This window comes from Schistocerca americana, chromosome X (genome assembly GCF_021461395.2).
Source record: "Schistocerca americana isolate TAMUIC-IGC-003095 chromosome X, iqSchAmer2.1, whole genome shotgun sequence".
Classification (NCBI taxonomy): domain Eukaryota; kingdom Metazoa; phylum Arthropoda; class Insecta; order Orthoptera; family Acrididae; genus Schistocerca; species Schistocerca americana.
The window spans coordinates 517,215,806-517,229,000 of record NC_060130.1 but is presented as its reverse complement, the minus strand read 5'-3'; positions in this window follow the sequence as shown (position 1 = coordinate 517,229,000).

The following is a 13,195-nucleotide window of genomic DNA, read 5'->3' as shown; positions in this document are numbered from 1 at the left end:
ACAGCTTATATTAACCTATCATTCCTGAATACGCTACACTGTAAATAAGTAAATTAACTCCAGTGACATATATAGGTGAATCACCAGTCATCCAAACTTCTCATTTTGCTTCAAAATTGATGACATTTACAGTATCACCTGTTTTGCGTGTTGGTTCAACAAAAAATGATGTAGCCAGTTTATCCCAAGTCCCTTACAGAACTTTCATTCGTGACTTCTTCGTCTCCATCACAACCATCGCCATCATCACCACCATCCATACTGTATTCATCTTCCTCTTCTTCGCTTCGTCTGCTCCTCCTCCTCCAATATCTCCTCCTCCTCCTCCTCCTCCTCCTCCTCCTCCCCCCCCCCCCCCAATGCCTCTGCCTATTGCTTTCATAAATGCTTTGTTTTCTTTGACTTCATCTTGGTTTTTCTTCTTCTTTCAAAATAGCTGCTCCAGCCTCTGTACAGGCGGGAAAAATGGTTTAAATACATTTTCCAGTAGGGAATCAGCTTCAGTTTACCTTTTTGCAGCAATGCTAGTTTCCTGAGGACATTTTGGCAAGATTTCAGACTCAATTAATACCTTGTCCAATGGGATTTAGAGACGTGTTGACAAGCGCAAAGCTCAATCTTAGCTGAACCGTCTATAAGCGAACATCTCAATTTATACCACTCGTCACGGCGTTTGGTGTTTGGTGTTCGACATATCCCTCAGCCCTGGATTTAGATCTAGAGACCCTGATTTCATGTTCCTGTGAGGGTATTTTTGCAATGACGTCATCAACGACTTTGAACCCTGATGAGGGCATGTTTGCTATGACATCATTAACGACTTTTGATCCTGGCTATATCATGTGAAGTCAACGTCACTGAACACGTGACATCATCAAGATGGCGAATAATTTAGGAAATTAAATATGGAGGTGAGCTAAATTATGCTTAACAAGAAAAAAAATGAATAGACTTGCGAGAAAAATGTATCAGTTTGTCCCAAAAATGAGAGAAATACAAGTATCATAAATTTTATTATATGCATTTGGTGAAACATCACGAAAAATATACGTTTTCAAGCAATAAACAGATTTCGTCACATACCTTGCATGATGGATAGCCGCTGGAACATGAAATTGTGAGAGATCTCTCAGTTAATTTTGAAAATATCACTCTCTGTGGGCTGCTGTTGTCCTCTCAAACAATTTGGAACAAAATCAAGTTGTCATGACTCAGCGACTCCAACCTTCGTTTCTACAGCTCATCTTTTCATCAAAAACGCTTTCATGTACGTAATGTCTGCAAGGTAATTACAAGTGATCTTTTTTCAGTCGAAACACATACATAGCATCTGCATTTAATGCTGTGGCATCAAAAACTAATGCTTTAATACAAGACTGAGAACTCTATTCAGCAAGAATTTTGCCTGTTATTTTCCATAGTAAATTGAATGTCCGAAATATGCGTAACGTAAGAAAAAAAAGATGTAGGTATATGCATTGTGCTGTGGAATTAACAAATTCTCTTGCACAGTTTTTCAATGAAACTGCAAGAACTTATTTATTATGTAGTTTTCAAGTGTTTGTAACGCTGTTGATTCTCACGTCGGTTGTATTTTTCCGTCTTGAAAGATATCATTTGCAGCTCTCATAAGTGTTAACGAGAAAAATTTGCTCTGAAAGACAGAAAATGGATGTGCCTCGCAGCTAATGCCAGATACATTGTAAGGCGCAAATGCAGAAGATATTGCCCGAATGTCGGAAAGATAGGACACAGATTTGCAGACACAGTAAGGTGCTCTCGGGAAAAAATTTACAGCACTCGCATCATATGCGTTCCCCAAGGAAGTGCTATAGGCTCTTTGCTGTTCCTGATCTGTATAAACGATGCAGGAGACAATTTGAGTAGCTGTCTTAGATTTCCTGCAGATGGTGTTGTCATTTACTATATCATAAAATCATCGGAAGATCAAAACCAACTGCAAATGGGTTAGACACGATGTCTATATGTTGTGAAAAGTGCCAGTACCTCTAAGTAATGAAAAATGTGAAATAATCCACACGATATTAAAAGCAATCCGTTAAGTTTCGTTTGCATGGTAAATCACACAAATCTAAAGGTTTTCATTTCAACGAAATACGCAGGTATTACAGTTACAAACGACATAAATCAAAGCGATCATATAGAAACTGTTGAAAGGAAGGCAAACCAAGGACTGCATTATACTGGCAGAACACTTAGAAGATGCAGCAGGTCTACTAAAGAGACTGCCTGCACTATGTTGTCCGTCCTCTTCTGGAGTATTGCTGCGTGGTATGGATCCGCGCTAGGTAGGAGTGACAGAAGACATCGAGAAAAGCTCAAAGAAGAGCAGATCGTCTTGTATTATTGCGAAATAGGGTAAAGAGTGCATGGATATAATTCGTGCGTTGGGGCGCAATCATTACAGCAAAGGCATTTTTGGTTGCGCAGGATCTTTTCACGAAATTACAATCACTACATTTCTCCTCAAAGCGCAAAAAAAATAGTTTTTTGGGAACCACCTACGTAAGGAGAAATGATTATTGTAATAAAATAAGAAAAATCTGAGCTCGTACGGAAATATTTAAATGTTAGGTTTTTTCTTGCGGCGTTCAAAAGTGGAATGGTAGAAATTTTGTTTGAAGGTGATTAGATGAGCTCTCTGCCAGCCACCTAAGTGTGAATTACAGAGTAGTCATGTAGACTGCTCAAGGTGAGTGCGTAGAGTCTTTTAAACAACGATGCTGACAGATGCACAACTCAGATTACACGAGATACAAATGAATCTGACTGCCGTCGCGCCGCTACAGTAACGTAGTCTGTCGTGTTCAAAAGTATCTGAATTTTGGAAAACGTTCAAAAGTATTTGAACAATCTGAATTTTGCGTAAGTTCGTACCATGTTCAAAAATTTTCTGAACTAACTGTTGAAAGCCTTAAAAATGCTCTAATAATTTTCATACACAGCAATCATACTATGGATGTAGGTTAATTGTATAACTGATGCTTAACGAAATAATGATACCTATCTCCATAAACCATTTTGGACGGTACTGGATGGCTTACGCTTTGTTCGGCAATGCGTTTGACACATTTTGGCGTAGTATGACATTCACATCTCGATAGCTTTGGCAATGCAGGGCAAAACTAAACTCGCTGAGCACGTGTTTTGCAAGCTTCAACTTGTCTGAGAAAAGCACACATACATTTTCATAGAGTCGGTGATATGTAACATGTGTTGAGATAATGTAAGTATTAAGGATGATACTACCAATATGCTCAAATTTCATTTACTTTAGTATACTAGAGTTTTCTGAAAATCTTCTTACCCTTGCAGATAAAAAAATAATCTGCAGGGAGACATACTAAAAACAATTTCTGCTGTTTCTGACAAACACCTAATTATGGGAAAGGAATGTATATTTTACATGTTCTGGAGTCATAAGCGTCTTTTAAAGTATTAAACTCTTCTATTCAATTACTGTTACAAGAAAACATCGACTGTAAAACGCTGGTTTTCTCGCGAAAGTTACTTTACCAATATGTCTTCAACATTCTGAAGTAATTTCCCCTGAGGACAACAAAATGATACCGCTGGAAGACTATGGATTCAACGATGCTAATGAAAAGGAGGAAGCTGCCACAGATTCTAATGTTGCATGTTTTTTATCGTGTGGATTAAGTTAAAAAATATATCTAAATTATTTTTCACAGGTTTATAATACATTTGGAGAAGAACGTCATAACTTGAATGCAAATGACAACTATCTGTTTCCAAAACAATTATTACGATATTTATATAATGTTTCCCACAGCTCTCTGAGCGTGCCTCTAGAGTTCCAGATCCATCTCCTATTAAACTAAATTGTACAGATTGTAAAAGAGATATACTGATGAAAATAAAAGAACAACGTTAATTATTATGAGCATATTTATTTTTACCCAGTAGAATTAACTACAACCCATATTTTTTTACATTATAATGATCCCATGCAAGAGTATTAAATTCATCTTCTAGTACAAGACATATGATATCCTTGGCTAAGATTACATTCTATGTATGAATGTGTGATACATAAGGGAGCGCGGCTTATGACGTCATAGGGAGGTCAGTGTCCTGGGTTACGTGGCGTCACATATGTAAACAGAGGGGTCAGAGTCGCCATGCCATACTACTTGTCTTGATGATAATAAAGTTATCAACAAACATATTACTGACGGAGACCATGTAGGAACATCGTTTGGTTCATCTCTTATACGTCTTAAAACGAAATACGATGGTAAACTTGAAAAACTCGAAGAAACTGATTTGTTTTTTCCGTCTAAAATCTTACACGGGTACAACATAAACCTCACTTACTTTTGCTTTTGTCGTAATAAGTTAAGCATTATTTCAGAATTACATCCAAGGCAGAAGAATAATTATGTTATTAACATATAACATGCTGGTTGATTTCGTTGTAATTGTTAACTGAATCGATGTCAGTTAACAATATATGAAATTATAGTTGTCCGCGTAAAGTATATATTATTTTCCGTCTCTACTTCTTTTATGACACAAATTCACAAAATTTCCTTTGACCATTTTATCAATAATGTCCGAGATATGACTGAATTTAAAGAATTCGTGTTTAATTTTTATGTGACGTTCAGATAATTATTTCAATGTTGTACAGTAAAATAGGCAAAACTATATTCATGTGCAATAAATCTGTTAATAGATTCTAAAGGAGGCAAAAGTTAGCTATGTATAGGTATTACAGTACAGCCATTTTCGATGCCCGATAAAAATGCTTTAGACAGAAGGGGTTACGTGTGAAGGGCCACATAAAGCGCTGTAGATAGTGTGCGCCATTGTGTGAACTGGCTTGGTCATTTGCCGGTTTTCTGGACGAGTGTTTCAGTTTAGTAGGAGAGCACGTAGTCGGTAGGAACGTGCGACATAGCAGAGCCTGAAGCCATTCGCTAACTGGAGGTGTTGTATAAATAGAAAGGCAATGTTGGTGTAGGTCTAATAGAAGACAATACATTCTGTTTGTTCCTCTGGAAATTTGAAGTCTGTTGGTGTTGTGTACGTCCTTCTCCTTTCTAAATATAGACTGTTATCTAGTTTCGTTTGTGGAGCATGTTATCGGCGGGAGAGACTAGATGCCAGTCGGAAACGGCGAGATGACTGTTTGCGGTGCGCGTTTTCCAATACAATGATCGTATCTGAGAGGCGTTAGAAAGCAGCTGGATTGCTTCAGGGAATTGATCAGTGCTATAGTAGTTGTCGACAATGTTAACCCTATTCACGGGCCGACTGTTGTGGCCGAGAGGTTCTAGGCGCGTCAGTCCGGAACCGCTCTGCTGCTACGGTCGCAGGTTCGAATCCTGCCTCGGGCATGGATGTGTGTGGTGTCCTTAGGTTAGTTAGGTTTAAGTAGTTCTGAGTCTAGGGGACTAATGACCTCAGATGTTAAGTCTCATAGTGCTCAGAGCCATTTTTGAACCTATTCACGGGTTAAACGAGGCTTGTAAACAGTACTTACACAGATAATACACACATCAAAAAAAGTTTTGCATCACCCTGGTTCCCAGAACTCTTGAAGATCGACGTTGACTGTGGATATTTTATCACAGACAAAGTCCCTTTGACTGTTCAGAGATTTCACTAAACCCGCCCAAAGATGTAAACAACCATGCATGAGCAGCGCCTATTAGACGGAGGGGATCCGACAGCCGAACAGTTCCAGTCATTCCACCAGGAAGGAGGTTCACGGCTCGTGTTGTCTGTAGTTCAAAAATGGTTCAAATGGTTCTGAGCACTATGGGACTTAACGTCTGTGGTCATCAGTCCCCTAGAACTTAGAACTACTTAAACCTAACTAACCTAAATACATCACACACATCCATGCCCGAGGCAGGATTCGAACCTGCGACCGTAGCAGTCACGCGGTTCCGGACTGAGCGCCTAGAACCGCTAGACCACCGCGGCCGACTGTCTGTAGTTCAACCATGCCTAGACGGTCAATATCGCGGTTCGATCGCGTCCGCATTGTTGTTTTGTGACAGGAAGGGCTCTCAACAAGGGAAGTGTCCAGGCGTCTCGGAGTGAACCAAAGCGATGTTGTTCGGACATGGAGGAGATACAGAGAGACAGAGACTGTCGAAAACATGCCTCGCTCGGGCCGCTCAAGGGCTACTACTACAGTGGATGACCGCTACCTACGCATTATGGCTCGAAGGAACCCCGACAGCATGTTGAATAATGCTTTTCCTGTAGCCACAGGACGTCGTGTTACGACTCAAACTGTGCGCAATAGCCTGCATGATGCGCAACTTCACGCCCGACGTCCACGGCGAGGTCCATCTTTGCTACCACGACACCACGCAGCGCGGTACAGATGGGCCCAAAAACATGCCGAATGGACCGCTCAGGATTGACATCACGTTCTCTTCACCGATGGGTGTCGCATGTGCCTTCAACCAGACAATCGTCGGAGACGTGTTTGGAGGCAACCCAGTCAGGCTGGATGCCTTAGACACACTGCCCAGCGAGTTCAGAAAGGTGGAGGTTCCCTGCAGTTTTGGGGTGGCATTATGTAAGGCCGAAGTACGCCACTGGTGGTCATGGAAGGCGCCGTAACGGCTGTACGTTAATTGAATGCCGTCCTCCGACCGATAGTGCAACCATATCGGCAGCATATTGGTGAGGCGTTCGTCTTCATGGACGACTTTCCCTCCCCCCCCCCCCCCCTCCATCGTGCACATCTTGTGAATGACTTCCTTCAGGATGACGGACATCGCTCGACTAGAGTGGCCAGCATGTTCTCCAGACATGAATCCTGTCGAACATGCCTGGGATGGATTGAAAAGACTGTTTATGGACGACGTGACCCACCTACCACTCTGAAGGATCTACACCGAATCGCCGTTCAGGAGTGGGACAATCTGGACCAATAGTGCTTTGATGAAATTGTGGACAGTATGCCACGATGAATACAGCCATGCATCAATGCAAGAGGACGTGCTACTGGGTAATAGAGGTACCGGTGTGTACAGCAATCTTGGCCACCACCTCTGAAGGTCTCACTGTATGGTGGTACAACATGCAATGTGTGGTTTTCATGAGCAATAAAAAGGGCGGAAATGTTTATGTTGACCTCTATTGCAATTTTCTGTACAGGTTCCGGAACTCTCGGAACCGAGGTGATGCAAAACGATTCCGTGTTGTCTGCCGATCAATATGTCACGTAAGTCGTCACGCACATCGCACAACGCGTAGAGTGCGTTGATTCTGGGCGCATTCTCGAATGGTCTTCAGACGACGCTACGGAAGCTCGGAGAACGGAGGGGAAGCAGTGTTTCACCTAGCGACGCCTTGTCAAGATTGGAATCATCACCCAGAACTTCATCTTCACTGACTAGAAGCACTGAGCATCGGCTGCACATCTAACAAAAACCAGCAAGATATATGCCATAGATTAGTGCGACGGAGTTGTGAGCAATTTTCGGCGCGAGTGCTAGGGTTTGTGTTTTGTTACCTTTTTTTCTTTACTGCACTGGACTGTTAGAATCTGTGTCGATGGTTGACCGTTAAAAGGAGAAATGCTCCTAGAAGTGGCAGGGGGATTTTATTTATGTTGATTTTCAAGGAGAGTGAAACAAGAAAAATGGGTGATAATATTCAGGAAATGCTCAACTAAATTAACAAAATGATGGATGAAAATCATGAAATGTGGAGAAAGGAAAGTAAAAGAAAAGGTAGGCACGATACGGAGAAGAGAGAAAGATGGCAAGAAAAGAGAAAGAGAAGGGTGAAAGGGAGGAAGGAAAACAAAAGGAAATAGTAGAAAAAGAGAAGTGGGCCAATGAAGAAGAAATGAAGAGGAGACGAGCAGAAAGTTCTTTCCGTGCCACATAGTAAGAACCAGAATGGAAAGAGGAAACCTTGAAGCCATTTTGGTTTCTGAAGCGCAAAGTACTAAGGCAAATTCCGGGCGATGTATTAAAGGAAATGCTGAATGACTTAAACAGCATCAACATTCATTGTATAGAAGACAGAAGAAGTGAAGCAGAATCTAAACCAACTTCAGTAAGCGGAAGTAAGTATTTTGAAAGATAATGCAAGAGAGAGAGACTCAAATGACAATTTAGGGTTGTGGGGCAGGGACAGACGACAATATCACAGAAGTTGTGTGTTATACGCATTCATTGTGGAAGGTCTAATGTCTAAGCAGGAGTTACCAAAAAGCTGAGAAAGTCCCAAAACAAAAGAAAAGAAACTCACCCGAGGCTGGCGTAGGAACTTAAATAGTAGAAGAGATGAGATCTGATTTCGGAAGTGTTCTAGCTGAATCATTTGTTCCTGAAGGTCTGGCCATGCCTGATAATACACTACTGGCCATTAAAATTGCTACACCACGAAGATGACGTGCTACAGACACGAAATTTAACCGACAGGAAGAATATGCTGTGATATGCAAATGATTAGCTTTTCAGAGCATTCACAAAGGTTGGCGCCGGTGGCGACACCTACAACGTGTTGACATGAGGAAAGTTTCCAACCGATTTCTCATACACAAACAGCACTTGACCGGCATTGCCTGGTGAATCGTTATTGTGATGCCTCGTGTAAAGAGGAGAAATGCATACCATCACGTTTCCGACTTTGATAAAGTCGGGTTGTAGCCTATATCGATTGCGGTTTATCGTATCGCGACATTGCTGCTCGCGTTAGTCGAGATCCGATGACTGTTAGCAGAATATGGAGTCGGTGGGTTCAGGAGGGTAATACGGGACGCCGTGCTGGATCCCAACGGCCTCGTATCACTAGCTGTAACGGATCGTGCAGCCACGTTTCGATCCCTGAGTCAACAGATGGGGACGTTAGCAAGACAACAACCATCTGCACGAACAGTTCGACGACGTTTGCAGCAGCAGCATGGACTATCAGCTCGGAGAGCTGGCAGGCAGGAGCGCCTGCGATGGTGTACTCAACGACGAACCTGGGTGCACGAATGGCAAAACGTCATTTTTTCGGATGAATCCAGGTTCTGTTTACAGCATCACGATGGTCGCATCCGTGTTTGACGACGTCGCGGTGAACGCATATTGGAAGCGTGTATTCGTCATCGCCATACTGGCGTATCACCCGGCGAGATGGTATGGGGTGCCATTGGTTACACGTCTCGGTCACCTCTTGTTCGCATTGACGGCACTTTGAACAGTGGACGTTACATTTCAGATGTGTTACGACCCGTGGCTCTACCCTTCATTTGATCCCTGCGAAACCCTACATTTCAGCAGGATAATGCACGACCGAATGTTGCAGGTCCTGTACGGGCCTTTCTGAATACAGAAAATGTTCGATTGCTGCCTTGGCCAGCACATTCTCCAGATCTCTCACCAATTGAAAACGTCTGGTCAGTGGTGGCCGAACAACTGGCTCGTTACAATACGCCAGTCACTACTCTTGATGAACTGTGGTATCGTGTTGAAGCTGCATGGGGAGCTGTCTGTACCTGTACACACCATCCAAGCTCTGTTTGACTCAATGCCCAGGCGTATCAAGGCTGTTATTACAGCCAGAGGTGGTTGTTCTGGGTACTGATTTCTCAGGATCTATGCACCCAAATTGCGTGAAAATGTAATCACTTGTCAGTTCTAGTATAACATATTTGTCCAATGAATACCCGTTTATCATCTGCAGTTCCTCTTGGTGTAGCAATTTTAATGGCCAGTAGTGTAAGAACCCTTCCGAATTAAGACTTCCTCCAAAGTCGAAGCTAGATCAAGTGCATTAACCAACATTAGATAGAAAATATATATATGTTTCAGAACGTCATGATCTTTTGCCAGATAATTAGAGGGTTGAGAATGTGCTACCTATGCAAGAATCGGATATAGTCCTGCCCCTTGTGTTTAAAATTATACATTGGGAAACAGGAGTAGAGAGAGTTATTCGAATCAAGAAAACAATCGAAGAATGTCTAGAAAACTGCTACACATTTGTCAAGTGTGGAAAACAAGGGTGGAAACATTCCACGACGTTAGTTCAAGCAGGAAATGGAAACGTAAAAAATGAACAGAACATGGTTGAAAACTTTCTTGAACTGTAGGATGCAGGGAAATGAAAACTAAACCTTATAAAACGGCACAGTTCCGGTGGTACGGGGCTAACGAGAGCGGCCGACAGCACTCGCAGTCCCGACAACGAGCGCGGCTGGCTGCGATGGATGCGATACATCACGCGGCCGTGAGCGATTGAGAAGCATGGACGAAGCTGGAGGAAAATTGAATTGACGTTGGTGTGGAATCTAACGCAGATACCACGGGATGAAGATCTGAAGCCTTCCCAACGGCCTTTACGATTTCGATAACGCCACACGCTGATCACGCCCAACCCACGTCCGGGATCCCATTATGCACTGAATACAGTGGCGATAGGGAAGCAAAGCAGTGATTAAGTTTGTGTTAACACAAACACGCACATACTGATACACACACACACACACACACACACACACACACACACACACACACACACACACACCACACACACACACACACACACACACACACACAATCTCTCCATAGGTTGTAGCGTGAAGTATCTTTAATCTCAATGAAAGGCGTCTGAATACGAAATATCGTTTGCATAGTTTTGGTGGCCTACACATGACTATGTATGCATGCTGATAATGTGTTTAATGGATGAAATTACCAAAGAGAGCACTATTTCTTTGTTGTTCTGACACATTCAGTTTTTCCTCACCTGTGTTGCGACACCAGTCATGTTCATGTAACCTACTTCAACGAATAAGTAGGCACTGTTATAATTTTGTTTACGTTGGATAAAAAATTTTAAACGGAATCTCACATACTGATTTTATATGCATTTTTTGTGATAATTTGGTATACAGGTGGCTCCCAAAGTGTTGTGATCCAGATTATTTATTGCTTCCTTAGTATTGTTTCTGATTCAGTACTTTAATTTGGTTTGATGCAATTTTATATCCATTTTACTTAGATTGCATCCTTCCACATTAATTTAAATGTGCATGTCAATTTTATTTTGGTTGATACTAAGATTTTTGACTCTTGTAGATTGCTGTCACTTAACTTCAATTTTAATTTTAGATAGATAGATTTTTTAGAAAAGTCTCATTACAAGGAGCTTATTAGTAATGTTTTCGATAGTCAAAGAAATAGTGCAGCAGAATTCAGCTCACTACACTGAGTTGGATTACGTTTTTTTGTGCTACTAGAGATGGTAGTATTTATGAATCATTGTAGATTTTGTTTCTAATTTGTTCCGTTAATTTTTCGATTTGTCGTTATGTCAATAAATTGTTTAATGATCTTATGGTACTTGAATATAATTATTCTGGATGTAACTGAGAATTTTATCTCAAGTTTCAACAATAGCTTTATCGACGTGTAGTTGTTGTCTATGTTGACGCCAACCAGCTGCCTACAGCTCCAACAAGTTATGTAGATTTTTGGTTGTAATTAACAGAGATTCTTGCGCTTACACTGTCTCATAATTATTTCTCTTTTAATAATAGTATCTATAAACAAAACGATGAAGTTTAGCTCTTGTAATAGGGGATAATCTTGCTGGATTTTTAGCTGATATTTATATTAACCACTTGGAGCAAAAATTCATCTCATCCACTAACCAAATAAACAGCAAAATAATTTTCTACAAGAGAAATGTAGATGGCACTCTCTTATTTATTGATGGTAACAGCAGCGAAGTTGAGGTCCTAGCTGAAGATCTGAGCAAATTATATAACAACATCATATTCACAGTCGAACGTGAAATAAACAATAGCACACTTTGATATATTTGGTAAACCAACAACCACAGATGTTACCATCAGCAACACAACCTGCCACCTGAACCGACATTAAGATGACTAACTTCAGGTTAGTGCATCTTGGTAGAAATAAACTTCTGATGTTTCTAGCAGGCAACATCACTTTCTAGAAACTTAACGAGAGCGGAAAAAAGGCAGTAGAAATGCCTGAATTCGACTCCTGAAGCTGATATGCAAAAGGGTCTGAATGTAAAAAAATTTCAAGGGGTGGTTTTGAGATCGCGAATTGGAAATAGGGGAAGTCGGCCGGCAATTCTTGCCACGGTAGCGGGTGAGTCGTGAGCCCTATGGGGCGAGCTGATATTCTAAAGACTGTTGGATGTGTCACTGCAGTACTAAGCCATCCTTACTTATTAATAAAGTTATTCTGCCTATCCGGAAAACTTTGAAACATTTCAGAGATGTTTATCGTTCGCGGGCGTGGGTTCTGGCTTGTTCATTTACGAGCTTTCTAGGTGAGTATTACAGTTTAGTAGCAGTCGGTAGGAAGACGCCGCATAGCATAGCCTGGAGCCATTAGCTAAATGGAGGAGGTGTTTAACGAACGAATCGTACTTGGTGCAGGTATAATCGATGACAATAAAGTCTGTTTGTTCCGGTTAATATTTAAAATGTGGTGTTTTTGTGTGCGTTCTTCTCATTTTTGACAACAGACCATACTGTTTCGTTTATGGGGAAGATTATCGGCGGGAGAGGCTAAAAACCAGTTTGGGGCGGTGATGTAACTGTCTGCGATGTTCATTTACCAATGTAGTGGTCGTATCAGAGTTTTTTGAAAGCAGTGGGATTGCTACAGGGAGTTGCTTATTGGTACAGGAGCAGTAGCAATATTAACCGTGTCCCGCCAGTCAGAGCAACACTGGGGACCCTTGCATTGCAGAGTTGATTCGAGTCCGCCGCAAGTGCAGTAAAGTCTACGGAGCAATACGTCTCGTAGTTTGTCTCGCACTCTGCACAGCGCTGGGAGCCGGTGAATTCTAGTCGTGGCCGCGAGTGATTTTCACCCTATGCTATGGAATATCCCTGTTAGGACGAGAAGGAGCGTTTCAGATTCATTCTCGTCAACAATTGTCACTATATTTTCAAAAGAGGATAAACGGAAATTTTTCACTGCCTTGTCGTAATGTTTCTATTTACGACGACATGCGGGGATAATATAACGTCAGGGGCAGAATCGATTTTCTGCCTCAGTTTTTAATTATAATTAGCATAATTGTTTAATAAATCTTTCAGGCAACGACGTATATTTTTTAAATTTGTGGTAAGGTCTTATGGGACCAAATTGCTGAGGTCATCGGTCCCTAAGCCTATGCACTACTTAAACTACCT